The sequence below is a fragment of the Dermacentor andersoni genome, chromosome 8 (assembly GCF_023375885.2).
Source record: "Dermacentor andersoni chromosome 8, qqDerAnde1_hic_scaffold, whole genome shotgun sequence".
Taxonomy (NCBI): domain Eukaryota; kingdom Metazoa; phylum Arthropoda; class Arachnida; order Ixodida; family Ixodidae; genus Dermacentor; species Dermacentor andersoni.
This window is the reverse complement of record NC_092821.1, coordinates 101,812,565-101,832,492: the sequence shown is the minus strand read 5'-3', so window position 1 is coordinate 101,832,492 and position 19,928 is coordinate 101,812,565. Positions and strand designations below refer to the sequence as shown.

At 44.5% G+C, this 19,928-nt stretch overlaps 1 pseudogene; it reads left to right on the top strand.

The window, feature by feature from the left end:
• The first annotated feature begins 998 nt into the window (after positions 1-998).
• Positions 999-19,928, top strand: part of LOC129384409 (uncharacterized) — a 163,717-nt pseudogene continuing 144,787 nt past the window's right edge.

The following is a 19,928-nucleotide window of genomic DNA, read 5'->3' as shown; positions in this document are numbered from 1 at the left end:
GGCTGCGTAGTTGACGTGCCCCAATGCGATCAACGTAAGAGAAGCTTTAACTGTGCCATCTTTTTTCTGAGGTATCAGCTTTGTGTGTACGCATTTTCACGAAAGTGTATTATACGCAGCAAGCGACGTTGTTTCTCAGGAGTCCACCCAGCTGACCTTCGGTGCACCGGCTTCGCCTCGCACGGAAACGGAAGGTTAGTGAGAATTCAAAATTCTCGCTTTCTGCATTCCACTATGAGAACTTATTTTTTGCATTTAACGGACCCCTATCGCGCCCACGGATGGCGGGGTCCTGTGGCAACTGGTATACTAATAGCGAGTGACTTCCTTATCCAGTGAAAACTGACGAAACTTTTTTCCCGCGAAGCCAGTTTTTCGCAAGCTTTTGCAGCTAGCCATGGGAAGTCTGCATGTTAGGAGTGGCAGAACCTCATGTGTTCTGTGACATGAATGTCATCAGTGATTTGTACCGTCCATGTGTTATTACTTCAGCGAGTTTTCTGATAAACGTGGTACCTCTTCCACCAGTGCACGCATTGTGAAACTTACCCATTTCATTTCTTTCACCTCGATATTATTCCCTTTACCCCAGCTTGGAAAAATGACTCAAATTCAGGCTATCCAAGTGTAGTGCAAATTTGGCGGAACAATGCACTGGTAGCACAAGCTGCAATGTCGTCGAACTGCATGCTCAGGAGGAGCACAGACAGCTCATGAGGTTTACGAGTATAACTGGATAGCATTATTCTCGGCTTGCTGGTTGGTAAGCTGCTTGCACAGCTGGATCAGTGGAGTGAAATAGAGTTGGGCTCTATGGCTTTGGCATCCTTGTTCTTTGTTGTCTGTATATCAATGTAAGCCGAGAGCAAAGGTTCAGAACACACACATTGTGGGCTGAAGTGACTATTTCAAACCCTAAAATCTGCGTTAGAGCAGGGCCTAACCGTTCGCAAATCAATAAGCAGTTCATTTTTTTAGGTGCGGACGACTCGTACTCCATGGGACCTCCAGACGCAGCATCTGCTGCCACGCTAAGAAAACTCAACTACCTTCTCGAAGTCTGTGGAAAACTCGAGCATGAAAATAGCTTGCTCCGCAAAGACAAATCATTGCTCCAGAGAGAGGTTGAGGATCTGAAGGCTCAGTTGCACGATGTGAAAGTTGAGGCGCTCAAAGAGAAACTGAAACTAAAAGATCCTGTCTCTAAAGTTCACGATTTTGTTTCAGATAAGAAACGACTCGTGTTTTATACGGAGTTTAACTCCTTCAAAAAATTTGATGCGTTTGTGGAACATGTTGAAGGCATGTACGAGGCACTGAAAATGGGTGCTGGCAGGGCACCAGCACTGACAATGAAAGAACAGCTCATTGCAGTGCTTTGCAGGCTCAGGGTTGGGTTACTGGAACAGGATTTGGCATATCGCCTGAAAGTGTCTGTGTCGACCGTGAGTGCTATGTACACATTCTGGGTTAATTTTTTGTTTGAAATGCTAACCCAGATACCAATGCGGCCATCCTGTAATACAGTGGACCGGTTCATGCCAGACAATTTTAAAGAATTGTACCCATCTACACGCACTGTACTGGACTGCACAGAAACTTTTATCGAGAACCCGTCTGACTACAATACACAAAGCGACACTTTCAGCTCGTATGAAGGACACAACACCGCAAAAGGGCTCATTGCCATCACTCCGAACGGCTTCGTTTCTTCCGTGTCTAATCTTGCTCCTGGAAGACTTTCTGATTGAGAAATCACAAGACACAGTGGCCTGTATGAGTTGCTCGAGGAAGGGGACAGTGTAATGCGGATAGAGGATTCCTCATTGAAGATGACCTCCGTCAGCTTGGAGTTGAATTAAACATGCCACCTATGTTGAATGGCCGCTTGCAGTTGTCACTGGCAGAGGAGTGAGCAACACGGTAGATAGCCAGCTTGCGAAACCATGTTGAGCGTGTCATCAGGGAAGTTAAAAACTTTAGAATACTCCGTGCTGTTTTTCCTAATGTTATGGCAGAGAAGCTGAACAAGATATAGAAAATTTGTTGCTATCTCAATAATTTCATGCATGAGCCCATTCTAAACTGATGAGCGATGGTGGTGTTTTTAATGTTTTTTACATTGTGCATGATCTACTGCAATGCAGGGGTGCTCAAACGTTTTAGCCTTTTCAGTTGAAGAAACACCAACCTTATTTGGCTAAAATGGATTCGGCTCCTAGCATGTTTCATTTCTGTTTTGGCCAGCTTCGGTCACGGAGCCTGTATTGAAAATATTTGCTTTATGGGGGTTTAACGTCCCAAAGCGACTGACGCTATGAGGGACGCCGTAGTGAAGTGCCCCGGAGATTTCGACCACCTGAGGTTCTTTAACGTGCACTGATATCGCACAGTACACGGGCCTTTAGAATTTCGCCTCCATCGAAATTCGACCGCTGCGACCGAGACTTGAAAAGGTGCTGGCCGGCATATGTAAAAGGGGTACGCAAGCTACACAGCACCTGAACAAATACTTAAATTCAGTTATGACTGGCTGTATAGTGAGATAGCAGTAAGCAGCTAGAGCATTAGTCCCAAAATAACTGGCTAAGGCGGATAAAGACATGCACGAATATAGGTGCTTGGCGATTCTAGGAAGTGTTCCAAAAAACCCAAGAGCTCCACAAAACGCAGTTTGAGAATCCCTGCTGCAGTGCAAGGCATTGAACTTGCGTTAAAGTACACTGCTTCATGCACAGCAGACTAGAGCAGCATTTTTTGCTCTGCTGAAGTAAGCCTGAAGTCACTGTACAGGCTACGTAGCGCTGCAATGCCTTATTTCTGTGTCGGTGTTGTGCAAATGATTGTGGCATAGAATGTGGCAGTACTATATCTGAGTCATGACTAAAAACCAAATCACCAGTCTCATTGCTGAGCTACACAGACAAGATGGAAAGTTGGTGTTTGCAGCCATTGTCTTTTGTGCCACAGATTTTCTTTCCTAACTTTTTGGAGTGAAATCTGTAAAGTGAATTTCACTTTGTCATTTTTACATGTGTTAGTGACGTGCTCATTTTTCAAAAAATTGTGATATGTATATGTATTGTATATTTGTGTACTGTATATGTAAAAAAAATTGTATATGTATGCGAGTATTTCATGGCAATGAAATTTGAGACCTTTATTACAAGCTCTCATGTAATGTCCTGCATGGAATCCTTGAGGAAGAACTTATATAAGTAACTGCTATCGCACTCAGTATCAGTATGCAATACTCGAGATGCGGCAGGTTCCAGCTTGGTCGTCAAAGCAGTGCGAGCCCAGTGCTGCTCGAAACTTGTGCATTAGCCCCTCAGAGCAGAGATGAAGTATGCTGAATGTGCACCCTGGGCACTCTCTATGACGGCACATTGATTTACTGTAAAGCACAAACTTTCGTTGGTTCACTCCACGTATGTTAGAAGTCGTACCGAGTGCAAGAGTACCTACACTACGGATAACACACTTGTCACTTCGCAAACATTTTGCTTGCAACTTTCAATGCGGTTTCCTTACAGAGACCAATGCGAAGTCACTATCATCATCAAGTATAGGAAATGTTGAAGTATGTAGCTGCCCAGATTCCTGGGTCTAAGAGTGCATTATGTATGTGTTCAATGACAAGGCAGCAAGACGTGTGGTGCTTGACATTTACTTTTTACACGCCGATTAGTTGCACACACATTTAAATAGGTGGTGGCATTTTACACAGAAAAACGCTTTCTTCATTTCTTCATGGAGACTAATGCAATACAAGACATTTAAAAACCGAATATATGCAAGTATGAACACATGCCAAAACATGTTATGAGTCCGAGCATCTTTGTCCTGCAGAGCAATGTGACTTAAATAAGTCATTGAAATTCACACACAAGCACAGTGCTCTTGGTAGTTCTTGAAACATTCCAGAAGCCGTGGCAGCATTTGGGAAATACAAAGCGAGCTGTCAGAAGTGATCCTTTGAAGAGTGCAGTTTGTGCCATTATCAACCACAAAGTCACACCAGGAGAGTCCAGTCAAAGCCATTTGACCCTGGACCTGGTAAAAGTACCTGTGGGTCGGTTTAAGAACTCCATTCTTCAGGTAGGATGCCGTATTCACAGCATTTTCTAAGTCATCACCCCGTTCCTTGGCAGCTGAGAGCGTCTTAACTTCAAGGAGACCAAAATCTCCTCCCTTCTCTACAACACGGTCTGGCGTTGCACCAAGAACAGGGACACCAGGGTTGACGCACAACCCACAACAGTAAATCCTAACTGGGACCTCTCTCTTCTCTCTGTAACGCTGCACGGCTGCAGCTTCATTCCTTAAACCATCAGCCATGTATTTGGTCTGCATCTGGCTAGACCCAAACAGCCTCTTGAAAAACTTCTCGTCAGCTGGCTTCTTCCGTGACACCACATCTCCGAAGTGTGAAGCAGTCAGGCTCTTGGATCTCTCGAAGCTCCATGTTGTAGAGCCGCTCTGCATCCTAGTCGCTTGCACAAGGGCCCATGAGTCTTCTAAAGTAAGCTCACAGGATTCGAACTTATGCCCAGCTGGCACATGCTCAACCCACAGGGCTTGCACCGGTAACCTGATTGGCATCTGGCTAAGAGCATCCTCGTGAAGTGCTCTTTTCACTGGTACGGGCAGAAAGTGGTTGTCCTCCAGCGTCTTGCATAGCATGGCGTTTGGAATATTTTTCTGTGTCTGATACATTCTCTTAATATGGTCTTCTGTCACTGTCAGAGAAACTGTGGTTTCTTGAGTCAGATGCCTGCCAGCTTTCATTGGCATATGTTTCACAAAACGTAGTTGTGAGAACTCGCGTGAGTGCATGTTGCCCTTCTTAGCCCCAGTACCCCATGCTCTGGGTTTGTCTGTACACGACTGTGTGTCTCGCACGTAGGCTGCCCCAGAGCGCTTCAGGTCTAGTACAAACCATAGTAAGGCAACTACGTGTTTACAAACACCTGCAGCTCCAGCCCGGCAGTTGCAGGTTCCTTCAACCACAGTTCCATTTGACGAGAGCACAACACCAGTGTTATATAATTTTGCCAAAGAGAACGACGCCTCCACGGTTGCTTTAAGAAAAGTGGAACTGTCAGCCTTGCAAATAAGAACATTGTGAACCTTATCTGCTTTAAACATCCTGTATCCGCTTACAGTATGCTTCTGAGCACCATGTGCATTCTCATGTGCCAAGATTTCTTGCTCTGAGAAACCATCCGGCACGTCTTTCAACTGCTTTGTCCATGGTCCTTTCGGCAACCTTGCTTGAAGAGGAAGTGCATGTTTAATGGCTCGTAGTGGTACCTGCAACATGGGTATAAGCAAGCGTCAAAATGTTTTCTTCCGCACTCCACATATAAACAGAGCATGGAAGCATACACAGCTGATATGGGATCATCAATGCGATCTTTGAATAAAAGATTATTGATTCATTGTGCCTTGGTCACTTGTGGCAAGCACGCTTGAAAAGCAACGCTGAACCCGTTTCGTTCACTACGCGCGGTCGTGGAGAATGTTGCACAAGGACGGGCTCCGTAAGCCACTAGCTAACTTAAAACTCTGAGGCCACCCTAGTACAAGGTACTGGCGCGTTCGATACTTTTCAGGTTAATCAAAACATCCGCCGCAGTTTTTTTTAGACAGCATTCGCGCTACTTGTAGCCACCGAGGCACGTTCATAATTTGGGTGCGTCTATCTGCACTCCACGGTAGTAAGTAATGTACACCGCGACCGAGATAGTATGGGCTGTCAAACAAACAGCAACTGCTATCTGTACCGCAATGCTATGCTCAGATATATACACAGAATGTAAGAGTGCTAATACATGAGTTTGTTGGTTCTGCTTCGTACTTGCTGCGTGCTATTCAAACAACACTATAGGCAAGAAAATGCGCTGGCACAAGCTAAGCGCCAACTCAGCTACTTATTTCTTGCGAGATGTACATTGAACGTATGCGCTGTCCGTTCCTTTCGACGATATACTTGTTTCAGACTTGTCCGTAGATTAAATAGCACGCTGTAACCAAAAGACTGAATGGGCAGTGCTCGATGACGAGGTATTTTTGCTGAAATACAGCGCATACATTCTCACAAGAGGGTGTCGCACTGTTGCAACAAACACGAATGTACTGTACGCTACGTACTACGCCTGCCGCCGGAACAGCCGCACAAACTTCGAAGGTTTGCGAAGGGCGACTAGTAAATAAATGCACTGTTAGCGCGTGCTCACCAGCTAAACACGCCTGCCAGCCGTAGGATCGCGCCCGTGCCTTCAGCAGCATAGCTATAAAACGCTGACAAAGGTGTTGCTATGCAACGCAGGCTCCGAGCGCGAGACACTGGCACATGTGCGCGCTTCACGTGCGAAAATACTCGCTTCGCGCTCGTAGCGTCGGCTGCATAACCACAAGAAAGTTGTACGGCAATGTAAAGATCACTTGCGCTGCGCAAACATGCAACGAAAGTATTGCTAGCACTAAAAAAAAAGTTGTTTTCTTACCTGCTGTTGCGCGACGTCCATGTCGCGCCGCTCCTGCGCTGGGTCCTGCCCGCCAAGATCGCTCACAATTCCCAGCGTGCTTTGCGGCGGTCGCGTAGGGGGCGCGCGCAACTTTCCGAAATGGTCCATTCATAAGGACATACCGGGCAACATTGACGAATTCTACAGCAAAAATGACATGTGGCTGTATACATATACCAGTAGACGTACTAAATCTAAATAGCAGGTATATAATACAGGTAGTACAAGCCAATGATCCAACTTCCAGTCACGATAATGAATATATAGAAGAGTTTTATGATGATGTTTATTAGCCATGACAAAAATGCTAACTCCTTATACTGTAGTAATGGGAGATATTAATGCAAAAGTGAACGAAAACCAGGCTGCTGAACAAGCAGTTGGCACCTACGGCATCAATTCTAGGAACACTAGAGGAGAGATGTTGGCAGACTTGGCATAAAGGAATAAGCTCTGAGTAACGAACACCCTCTTCAGGGTGCGTAGAAACAGAAAGTGTACTTGGGAAAACCCTAATGAAGAAACAAGAAATATTTTCCATACGCTTTCCCGATTCCAGCATAGTGCAGGATGTAGAAGTGTTACGGCAAAGTGCAGTTGTCATAGGTTTGTGAGATCCAGGATTCACCTCAGTATGGTGAGAGAAACAGTATAATTCGCCAAGATGAAACAGGCCAACCTAGGCACAGTAGCGGTAAAAGTAGACCAATCCAGGCTGGGTACTTGTAAACAAATCATCATCATCATCAGCCTTGTTACGCCCACTGCAGGGAAAAGGCCTCTCCCATACTTATCCAACAACCCCGGTCATGTACTAATTGTGGCCATGTCGTCCCTGGAAACTTCTTATTCTCATCCGCCCACCTAACTTTCTGCCGCTCCCTACTACGCTTCCCTTCCCTTGGAATCCAGTCCGTAACCCTTAATGACCAACGGTTATCTTCCCTCCTCATTACATGTCCTGCCCATGCCCATTTCTTTTTCTTGATTTCAACTAAGATGTCATTAGGGCGCTTTTGTTCCCTCACCCAATCTGCTCTTTTCTTATCCCTTAATGTTACACCTATCATTCTTTTTTCCATAGCTCGTTGCGTCGTCCTCAATTTAAGTAGAACCCTTTTCGTAAGCCTTCAGGTTTCTGCCCCGTACATGAGTACTGGTAAGACACAGCTGTTATACACTTTTCCCTTGAGGGATAATGGCAACCTGCTGTTCATGATCTGCGAATGCCTGCCAAACGCACCCCAGCCCATTCTTATTCTTCTGATTATTTCACTCTCATGATCCGGATCAGCAGTCACTACCTGTCCTAAGTAGATGTATTTCCTTACCACTTCAAGTGCCTCGCTACCTATCCTAAACTGCTGTTCCCTTCCGACACTGTTAAACATTACTTGAGTTTTCTGCAGATTAATTTTTATTCCCACCCTTCTGCTCTGCCTCTCCAGGTCAGTGAGCATGCATTGCAGTTGGTCCCCTTAGTTACTAAGCAAGGCAATATCATCAGCGAAGCGCAAGTTACTAAGGTATGCTCCATTTACACTTGTCCCCGATTCTTCCCAATCCAGGTCTGTGAATACCTCCTAAAAGCACGCTGTGAATAGCATTGGAGAGATCGTATCTCCCTGTAAACAAATATGCAGTCTCAAAATAGAGAGATGAAGATGACATAGAGGTAATGAATCAAACCGTAACTAGGCTGGCTTCCCAAATAGCAATTGAAGATGGCGGCACTTAGGCAACCAGTAGATGAGGTCCCTCAAGTAACAAAAAAGAATGAACATGTCCAACTCAAGCAATCATATAGAAATCGTAGAACTGTCAAAGCTCATTTTTTACTGCCTGGTAGTATTGTCAGTAAAGGGGAGATAACATTATGTAAAACTCAGATAGAGACACACGGGAAAAACAGATAAAGACGATTCCATGCAGTTCAACGAAAGTTCGAAATTGACACGTTAAACAAAGCTTGAATTGCTGTCCTAGTGAGTGATAGCTTCGTAAGCGTGCCTCGATATGCCATTTTATATCGAAAGGCACGCAAACGGAAATATATACATACGTATTAGGTATTTGGAGTGGTGTATGTAGATGATGTGACAATATATTTGTTAAATGTCCACACCTTTGTTTTCTTCCCTTTCTACCGTATGATATTGTTTTGATACCTCTTTAGTCCGACTTTGTTGATATTACACTTCTTCCTATTGGCGTGCCCTATTATCACTTCGAAAACGCGCATCTATCTCGTTGCAAGAAGTACTTGTGACGGGTACCATAATGCGCCGGAACGCTCAGTCATAACGTTGTTTTTATTTCTTCGTCAGCCATAGGATGCGCGTGACCGATATTTTATAACGTGATTGCTGCTAGAGGCTGCACCCTATGCTGTTTCTAGTAGTAGTAGCACTTTTTTATAGAATGGCCACCTACCAAACTTCTTTTGTTTTTCGAGCTCTCTATGAAAGGAATAAACTTCCAAAGCACGTCTGGTGTTCTTGCCTGTGAAAGATTTTATAACGCCTATTCGAAATGGTAACCTCATATAGACCGACGAATCAGTCAGAAGAAAACTTGGCATAGGACAAACCAAGATGCATGCAGTGAAGGATAAGCAGGGTAATATTGTTACCGACGGATAAAAGAAGAGAGAGGAAGAAGAAGATCGCGAAACGCTGGCTGCTCCATGTTGTTGATAGTCAGCCATCTTATACCCATTGACTCTTGTTATGCATTGTAAACACAGTCTGTCTGTACTCCCAACATCCCCATAACGTATTGGTGAAGGTGCGGTTGTGCTCCCATCGACTGTGCAACCGGCGTTCTTCAGTTGGAAACGTCTCAAGTCGCCGATGCTCCGAGCACCCTTCCGCCGCACTTGTGTTCTCTTCAAGATGTGCGTCTCTCACCTGAGGCAGTATCTTACATCGCTTTGACCGCACAGCCACAGATTCTAGACGGCGAATATGTCCTTCGCCCCATCATCGACGTGCTTTTAAACCCGCAGGTAGCTCTTCAGCATACGCTGGTGACAATTACCAATAACGGCGTCGTTCTTCCGCTTTTGAATTTCAGGCGGTGCCCACAAGTGCGTCCAGCAGGCATGTTCTTGGCCAGCGTTTCTAATACTTCTGAATTTGATATTGAAAATCTGAATGCCGAGAGTGGTTTCTTAACGCCAATTGCAGCTCACAGCTCTGGTTCCCTAACGGATGACTTCACGAAGATGATTGCACCTGACCTCACCTCCGCAGAGGCCACGAACATACGTATCCTCCTCGAATCGTACCGTGGCATCTTTAATTTCGGCGACAAGTCTTTAGGACAAACATATGTTTTTCACCACCGTATCAACACTGGAGACACGTATCCTATTCGCCGGCGTCCCTATCGTGCATCACATGCTGAACATAAAATCATCAAATCACAAGTCGTTAAAATGCTTCGCAAAGGACTCATCGAACCATCAGCCAGCCCTTGGGCTTCGCCTGTCGTCCTAGTGAAAAAAAAAAAAGGTGGTACCTGGCGTTTTGCCAATTATCGCCATTTAAACAAGATCACCCGAAAAGACGTCTACCCACTACCACGCATCGATGACGACTTGGACTGATTGAACGGAGCTAAATACTTCCTGTCCATTGATCGTCGATCCGGCTACTGGCAAATATCAGTTGATGAAATATACCGCGAGAATTCGGCATTCATCGCACCTGATGGTTCATATCTGTTCAAAGTCACGCCCTTCAGCCTATGCAATGCTCCTGTGACATTTGAACGTATGATGGACTCTCTTGTGCGAGGCTACAAATGCCTCGCACAAGATAACCTATCTTTGTTATCTTGACGGTGATATTGCTTTTTCTCCTACGTTCGGCAGTCACCTTACCCGAGTCGCTGCATATCTTGCGGTCTTCTGAAAAGCCGGCCTCCAATTGAACTCCAAGAAGTGGCGATTCGGGCGACTTGAGATATTACCGTGTTGGGACACTTCGTTGACGCATCCGGTATACAACCTGACCCGAAAAACGTTCATGGCATTCGCAGGTTCCTGTGCCAGGTTCTGCTTCTGACGTGCGCTGCTTCATCCGCCTATGTTCTTACTTTTGCCGTTTCGTAAAATACTTCACCAACGTTGCTCGGCATTTGTAGGTCTTCTTAAGAAGACGCCATTCTCATGGGGCCCTGAGCAAGCGCACGCGTTCGCCGCTGTCATCAGGTTTCAGACCACCCATCCCATACTTCTCCCTTTTGATCCATCTACACGAACCGAAGTACACACTTACGCAAGAGGCCACGGCATCGGAGCTGTTGTCGCCCGACAGCAGAATGCTAACGAGTGCGTGATAGCTTACGCCAGTCGCCTGCTATCACCTCCCGAAAAAATTGCTACATCTTCGAGTGGGAGTGCTTGGCTTTAGTTTGGGCAGTCGCCAAGTTTAGGTCATATTTGTACAGTCGCACATTTTCGGTCGTGATGCGTGATGCGTCATGGTATTGAATGACATGACCGACATGCGCGCTGAACAACAACGCGACACATCCTTACAGTCGATCATTGCCGGAGTGCAATCTGGCAGCACTGACGGCACGTGCCGCATGTTCGTGCTGCACGCCGGCATCCTCTATGCGACAGCATCCGAAATATCTACCCTGACGGCCCTGAGTTTCTCCTTGTCGTTACTCGTCATCTGCGATCCGCCGTTCTCGAACAACGTCATGAGTTAACGACGGTGGGACACCTTAGTGTTTTGTGTAAATAAGACCGCGTATGATGCTGGTTCTCCTGGTTGTGTCTCTACCGCTCTGTGCGTCGTTATCTCGCAACTTGCGAATAGTGCGAGCAGCGGAATCTCCTTCTCCCTGTTGGACGACTCCATCCAATTTAAGTTCCTTATTAACCGTTCTTTCGCGGAGGCTTGGACCTGCTTGGCCCTTTTCCGACGACGATTAGAGGGAATAAATGGATCGGCGTCGCTACTGATTACGCGACTCGATACGCACTAACAATGGCGTTGCCGCCTAGTTGCGCAACAGCCGTCACCGATTTTCTCCTCCACGACGTCATTTGCACCACGGTTCACCAGTACAATTAATTACAGACCACGGCCACTCGTTCTTGTCTCGAGTTGTGGACGACCTCCTCTGCTCTTGTGCCGCTGAGCACAAGCTGTGCACCACCTACCACCCACAAACGAACGGTCCTATGGAACGTCTCAACCGAACACACAGACAGATGCTGTCGATGTGCGTTCCCAACGATCACCGCGGCTTGGACGCCACGTTGGCCTACGTGACATTCGCGTATAACTCACCCCGACATGACACCGCAAGATATTCACCCTTTTACTTTTTATATGGGCGTGATTCAACACTACCGGGTGGCACCATGCGACCATGCGACCACGCGTTGCTACTGATACGCTCGTGAAGTAATCGATCGCACCCACATCACCCGTCAAGTGGCCCGATCTCTTTTATTCGGGTCACATCATATGGAAAAAGGGTGTTACGACCGGTGTCATCGCGATGTTAAGTTTGCCCTAGGGGCTTGGGTGCTCCTTTGGTCACCATGTCGTTGAGTCGGCCTCTTCCAGAAGCTTCTATATCGCTACACAGGCCCTTTTGAAGTCCTACGTCAAGTTAACGAGGTCAATTACGAGATCACGCCATTACAGTTTCATCCATCCTCAAGTTCACCACCTATTGGCGTCGTTCACGTTTCGCGACTGAATCATTACTTCGTTCGCAGTTCATCGCCTACCATTTCCCTTCAGCAAATAGTAGGCCCTTCAGCAACCGACGGCCCTTCAGCAACCGGTGTCTTGTTACGGAGAGATAAAAGAAGAGAGATGAAGAAGAAGATCGTGAGCCGTTGGCTGCTGCGCGTTGTTGCTAGTCAGCCATCTTAATCTCCTTGACTCTTCTGGTATATATAGTGTAAATACAGTCTGTCTATACTCCCAACATCTCCTTAACGTATAATCAGAAATCTCAAAGATATAGTAAAAGCAGCGGAAGAATTCGTTGCTGACCTGCAATGTTCCCAGAGGAGCCACGATACATTCATTCTAAATAGTAATCAACAGGTTAAAGAGGCTCGTTCACTAATAGCTATTACGGTAGAAGTGCCTTGAAAGAAATAAAATGGGGGAAAGTGGCAGGAGAAAATGTAATTGCAGTCGATTCATTCAAAGATTGAAAAGACATAATGCTTGAAAAACTGGCGCCACTCTATACGAACTGTCTATCGACTTCAAGGGTCCCAGTGAACTGGAAGAGTGCCAACGTTATTATAATTCACGAAAAGGGGCGACGTTAAAGAAGTGAAAAATTGAAAAATTTTAGGCCCGTTAGTTTACTGCTAGTATTGTGTAAGATCTTCACCAAGATAATCTCCAAGAGAATAAGGGCCACACTGGCCTTCAGTAAAGCAAGCGAACATGCTGGTTTCAGGAAGGGATACCCTACAATGAATCACATCCATGTCACCAATCAGGTAATCGAGAAATCTGCAGAGTACAATGAGGCTAAGTATATGGCTTTCATATATTACGAAAAGGCATTTGATTCAGTAGAAATATGAGCAGTCATAGATACAAGGCGTAATAAAGGCGTACTGGACGCTTACGTAACTAACTTGGAATATATTTACAGAGATTTCACAGCCACAATAATTCTCCACAAGAAAAGAAGGACGATACCTGTAGCGAAAGGGGTCAGACAAGGAGACACAATTTCTCTAGTGCTATTCACGCGTGCTTGGCAGAAGTATTCAAGCTATTAAACTGGGAACGCTTAGGAGTAGGAATCACCGGCGAATATCTCAGCGACCTTCACTTTGTATATGACATTGTACTGTCCACCAACGCTGGGTACGAGTTACAAGAAATGATTGACAGAAACCTTGACGGAGAGAGTGTAAGAGTGAACTTGAAGATTAATGTGCAGACAAAGATAATGACCAATAGCCAGGCAAGGGAACAAACTTTCAGGATCACCAGTCAGCCTCTAGAAACTGTGAAGGAGTACCATTACCTATATTTTAGAGTTTATATTTTAGTTTTAGAGTTTTAGGTATATTTTAGAGTCAATTGAACAATCGGTGGCTGTGTCGCACGATAGGGCGCCCCTACACGAGTTGAACCTGAACCTTAGGGCAAATATCATGGTTCGTCCGTTTCCGCGGAATGTGCACCCCGGCACAATGTAGCGAGGCGGGTCGCGAGAGCTAGGGCTTTGTTGCGAGAGGCAAAGGATAAGCAGGAGGAGCCTGTGGTTGCTGACGCCGCATGGATTAATGGTAAAAATGCTTATTAGGCGGTGGTGGTAGATGGCAAAGGGAACGTTAGAAATGCCGCTTCCATTAATACCAAAGACCCGGGGGTTGCCGAACAGGTGGCTATTGCTCTAGCACTAATTGATTCAAGAAGAGTTTTTGTGTTCAGTGACTCGTGATCTGCAATTAAAGCCTTCTCGAGAGGACGTGTTGCGGAACCGGCTAACAGACTGCTGCAGGGTATGGATATTACTTCGCATACAGTTACTTAGTTGCCGGCGCACATGTGGACAGTGGAGGGAGCCCCAAGTAACCTCATCGAGGTGGCGCACAGGAAGGCACAATGATTAGAGTGCTGTGTACTCCCTGAAGGGGCTGGATTTCCCGCTCCTGAGTACAGGGACCAACTGTTAAACTACAACGAAATCACCAAGCACTATTACTTAGGAGGCAGGGCGTTCCCACTGTCACATTCTAAATTAAATAGGCCACAGGCGGTTACAATAAGGCTTCTGCAAACACGAGCGTACCCTAACCCGTTCATCATGAATAAAATTAATCCGGACTGCGGGGTTTCAGTCTATTGTACTAAGTGTGGGGGTTTGCTCGATTTAGAACACCTGCTTTGGCGCTGCTTGGCGTTGGCCGGTGATGGTTCTCGAGGTGAAGAGTGGTGGCAGCGGATGCTGCACTGTGAAGTGCTGGCGGACCAACTCAGGGCTGTTCAGAGGGCCCGTGTGACGGCAGACGGGCTCGCCCTCTCTGTACCGACGTGGGAGCGGCCCGCATCAGTCCCAGACTGATCACTCAGGGCTTAAATAAAGTTCTTCATACCATACCATACCATTACCTAGATCAATTACTCAAAGGGTCACTGATCATGCAAATTAAATTTATAGAAGAATAAAAAAGGCTGAAGCGCATACGGCCAACATCGTCAGATAGTGACTTGAAGCTTAACATTCACATTGAAGACAAAGGTGTACAATTATTGCATTCTATTGGTGTTAACATATGGGGCGGAACGTTGGAGACCTACTAAGAAGCTCTACAACAACGTAAGACCGCGCAAATAACGATGTAATGAAACATGTAAGGTGTAATGTTAAGACACAGGAAAAAAATGGTGTGGATCAGAAACCAAACGGGGATAGCCGATATTCTTATTCACCTTCAGAGAAAAAAACAGAGCTGGGCATGTCATGTTACGTAGGTTAGATAAACGTTAGGTCGTTAAGGTTATAGAATGGGTGCCAATAGAATGGAAGCGGGGTCGAGGACGGCAGAAGGCTAGGTGGGGTGCTAAAATTAAGAAATTCCCAGGCACTTTTTGTGATCGGTTGGCGCAGGGCGGGTAATTGGAGATCGCAGGGAGAGGGCTTTGCCCTTCAGTGGATATATAATAGGTTGATGATGATGATAGATCATGTAATTTAGGGTAATGCGAGCGAGCGAGATAACAACATTTGGAACCCGATGATTGGGAGGCCCGGTCCTGGGGCCTTTTAACAAATATTTTTTTTTTTATATCTTCACTGTGCTACTGCATGGTTAAAATTGCCAAATTTGTTTTCAGTAATATTGTTTGGGTGATAGCGTTACCTCTTATACACAGCACCTTTTTTCAAGACAATTTCTCTTGAAGCGAATTACCCGTACTCTTACGTATCGGATACGTGTGTTTCTAGCGCCTTTCATGCGCCATTGCTGGAGGTGTTGCAGTTTGAAAAAAATGCGGAACAATCGCGAAGATCATGATCCGATGCTCCTGCTGCTATCATCACCTAAGCGCTGACGTCATCGATGGTAATACACAGCGACTCTGCCTTATACCCATTGAGAAGCTCTGCATCACCCTCGCGCCGGGGAAATGTCATTACATTGTGGAGCGGCATGGAATGAGACAAGCAGCAGCACGTGGTCTTTCCTCTTCGCAAATTCGCAGAGCCATGTCAGCCTGAACAAATTATGAAGAAATGTAAAGAATGCAGTATAAAAGTGTTCAAAGGTAATTCAACCTCCGGTCGACGTCGATCAGACTGACGTTCTGGCGCAGCTCTCACAATAACTTATTTGCATCACGCATGAATTTTTCCCTTCAGCTCACTCAGGAAGACATAATTTTTTATCGACGTAAAGTACACGTTGCGTCGCCTTCCTACAGTAGTTCTTTCGAGTAGAGTGGGGAAGCATCTTGAAAAAATAAAGACATTTTGTACCTTTTGATCATCTTGTCTTTTTGGATCCTGAAAATAGCAAGATATCACATTTTAATTTTTAGTTTGTTTTGATGAGCACATCATGAAAAATTGGGAATGAGAGACGCCATGCTTTAGTATCTAAGTTAGGATAGAAATGGCAAGTATTCCACGCAAGTATGCAGAAACTGTGTACCAATCAGATTTATATGGCAAGAAAACTGCCACAAAAATTATTAGTGACATATGCGTAGATGTTATCAAAAGGGACACCTCATATGACGGAGCGTAGTTTCTAGGTGCATTCAAAGGGAGAAAATATAGCCCATTGTTGCCTGTATTACTCGGTTGAAGGCTGCACACAAAAAACGTAGTTAAGAAATGTCTCCACGCTTAAACGCACTCAATAAGGCACTTACACGAATTATATCCGAGCAGTCTATGGCGAATATGTGTCCATAATGAATCAAGTTTGAATCTATACACAGTTTCAGTTTTTCCCAAGGTTCTCTAACGGGGAGTGTTTATGGGTAAGATGGTGGTATTTGCGTATTCAGTCCTAGGTCTGCTGTCAGGGCTGCTAAACAGGGTCACCTGATCACTCCTCAGATAGCACACCGTCCGCACTACGGCTTTCTAAGAATAAATTGACATCGTTTGAGACGTCATATTTGTGCCATTTGGCATAGAATTCATCTTCAGTAGTGTGCCAAGTAAAGTAGCCATGAATGTCTGCGAGTGTAGGCTAGAATTGGATGCACCTTTACTTGAGAAATTTAGGAAAGAGGAATGAGACCTCACCAATTTGTTTTATTGCATGGCAATATCAATTTCATGAACTCCTAATGAAAATTTTCGCCATCTGCATCGGCGCCACGATGATGTACTGGATATATGTAAGCATGTAGGTATTTCAACAAATAAACACAAGCAAAATTGTTGAACGAGAGGATTCGAACAAAGGACGTGTAGCACCTGAGTCCGGTACCCTTATAATTTGCCAATGCACTCACTTTTTTCTGTATTTTTGGCTAGAACTGTCAGTTAAGGGGCGAGAATTTTATTTAAAATACATCTAGGGACACACGGGGAGAACTAGTACAGGCCATGATATGAATTGGAGCAAAAGTTCAAAATGGACACGTAGAACTAAGCTTGAATTACTGCTTTAGTGAGCGATGCATTTGTAAGCGTCCCTTGTCCTGTCATGTTACGTAGTAAAGCACACAAGCAGAAATATATACATACGTATTACGTATTTAGATCGGTGCAAGTACATATTCTGTCGACAGCTTTTGATAATCTCCACACTTTCTTTCTCCTCTCTTTCTGCCGCATTTTATTATTCTCATACCTCCCTAATCTGACTTTCTATATTGCCGTTCTTACAACTGGCTCACCCTCTTATAACTCCTAAAACGCGTATCTATCTCATTGTTAGGACTGTTTGTGACGCGTACCATGATGCGTTGGAATGCCGACTCATTACTTTCTTACTTGGTCATCAGCCATAAAATGCGCGCGATCCACGTTTTATAGCTAGATTGCTGGTAGGTGGCGCACCCAATGCTGTTTCTAGTTGTGGTAGCACCTTTTAGTAGAATGGTCACCCACCAATATGTTATTTTTCGTGACCTTTCTGAGAAAGGTCTAAACTTCCAAAGCACGTCACCAGGTTTTTTTTGCCTGTAGAAGCTTTTGTAGCGGATGTATCGTTAACAAATTTGTGCATGGCATTTGATGTTATGTTATACTGCGCTCTTATCTTATCGTTCTAGCTCATTTGCCTCAGACATTATTTGGCGTTTTTATTTAAATGTGACCGCATTTTGCATCCTCGTGCTTTCCTGTCTTTTCTTTTTGCATTTCACAAGTGCCCTAGATGAATGGAAGTTGCGGTAAAGCCTAATGTAAGGACTTTTGTTCTCTCAATTCTTTACACTTGGCGTATTTCTTCGTTTTGTGTAGGCTGGAGACAAATTTCCTCGACATAGCTCTAAACTTTCTGTAACTTACGTGCCCACTCTTTAGTTATATGTGAAAAGCTCAATATCCTGTATTCACATTGAGGTTTCATCCGCATTGTGACTATTTTTCTTTCCGGTTCCCTTTCGTAGGTTAAAGTGCTGTTGTTCTGAGGCACCCGCTCCTTGGACGCTAAACGGGCGGCTTGCCATGTTAGGTAACCAAATAAATAAATAAATAAATAAATAAATAAATAAATAAATCCGCTGAGAGATCATGTGGCGGAATTCCGGATAGGCAAACCTACCAAATCAGAAAAAGAAGGCGAATAAATGGTTAATTTGAAGCATATTAGGGAGAATACCTATGATTTTAATTTTATTACCTACCTCTCTTGCTCCAATACAAATAGTGTACTGATGTAGATCACGGACGAATCGATGCTTTCCTTACTAATGCTCTGTTTATTAAACGTTGGATGGTAATGATTTAACATTCATAGTATTTGCAGTCGAACCCCTGACAACTCAAGGAAGAATACTGTGCTTTATGGGCTAAACACTAACATAACCACCAACAAGCTAACATAACATATGTTAATAAAACAACTATCCCCTTCAAAGCGGGATATAGACATATTTCTCATTCCCAGCAAATTACAATTGCGCTGCACTAAGTGTAAGCTAGTTTCAAGTTTACGTACGACAGTGTGGCGTCATCCCGAGCATAGCTGCAAAAAAGAACATTCGACCATTGGTTTTGTTTGGCAATAGTAAAACTGTCGGGCAAACAATCAACGGAGGGCACAGGTTATTTACAAACCAGCGCCGACAGAGAACCAAGTTGCTAACAGGATACACACGCACACAAACACATATACATATATATATATATATATATATATATATATATATATATATATATATATATATATATATATATATATATATATATATATATATATATATATATATATATATATATATATGCACCTCTGCTACGAACAATGCGCATGTGCAGTTTGTGGAAAATTCAACACATATAAAATGCTCACATATTGTTCTTACAGGTAATTGTTGTTAGCGAGAACAACATATCTGTGCGCGCTTTACCATGCATAATTGCCAGTTCACCTTGCTTTCAATTAGCTATTTGTCCCCTTTAAGGACAGCTGTACTACAGGAATACCAATCTTGCATGTGGCCCCATTTCGTGCTATATTATTCCACGACTAGCCGGTCTGTGGCGAAATGAAGGAAGGGCGTTTATAGAGAGTAATATTCTGAATACATCGTCATGACTACTTACTCGTGATGCACAATGAATAAATTTGAGCCCTACTCGCACCATACAATTTGTAATGTTCACTCTGCAGCGATCTCTCGAATTCAGCTGCTATGCACCTACTTCGTTCATTAGGCAGCATATTTAAATTATTATTTCAAGATGCCTACAATTTCAACAACCTTATATTATTATCATTAAAAGAGTGTGCCCTTCAAATAACTTATTCGCCACTTTCCTTCTGCGTTATAGCAGTTTTGGAATCTAGACCAAAATTCTGCTTCAATGGACGGCAGACGTCACAATTTGGTGCCGTCAATACGCTTAGTGGAAGAGGGCGTACTGCCTCAGAGTTGATATTTGAAAGTTCTTGAAATTTGGCCTCTTTTGTTTCAGAATCAAAATCACAACCCGAATTGCTTTATTGTGACGATTAGAAAGATCATAGGACCGTAATATGTTATAATGTAGATGTTAACCTGTTGTGAAACCGTTGCCCACTGAGTTAGGCTGGAGCGCTGCCATGGAGCTTGTCAGATATGCGCAGGGAAAATGTCCGAATTTCGCGGACGTGCGGAAATTTAGGAGTAATAATTTAGTTCGCCTTCGGAACGCACGCCTTCCCCCTATTTAGTAGGTAAGAGTATATGCCGAAGGTATGACCTATCCTTA